Source organism: Trichechus manatus, unplaced genomic scaffold, assembly GCF_000243295.1.
Source record: "Trichechus manatus latirostris isolate Lorelei unplaced genomic scaffold, TriManLat1.0 scaffold00086, whole genome shotgun sequence".
Classification (NCBI taxonomy): Eukaryota; Metazoa; Chordata; class Mammalia; order Sirenia; family Trichechidae; genus Trichechus; species Trichechus manatus.
Window position 1 is genome coordinate 8,328,393 of NW_004444022.1, and position 282 is coordinate 8,328,674.

The window sequence follows — 282 nt, forward strand, 5'->3', positions numbered from 1 at the left end:
GGGCGCCTCCCGCCGCCTCGCCACCCGGCTCCAGGCGTGGCCCCGGCCCTGGTGCGTCCACCGCCCCGCCTCCTGGGGCCCCGCCCCACACCCTCCATGTGTGGGCGGTGAGGTCTGGTCGGCCCCACCCCCTCGCTGCAGCAGGTTGGGGCGGCGCGGCCCTCCCCTGCTGAGCGCTCTGCTTTTTCTTAGCCGTTTTTGTGGAACCGGGAAAACCCGGTTCGAGAGCTGCCTTTGGTGGAGCTATGCTCTTGATCGCTTCCCCAACCTCCCGGAAGCTGC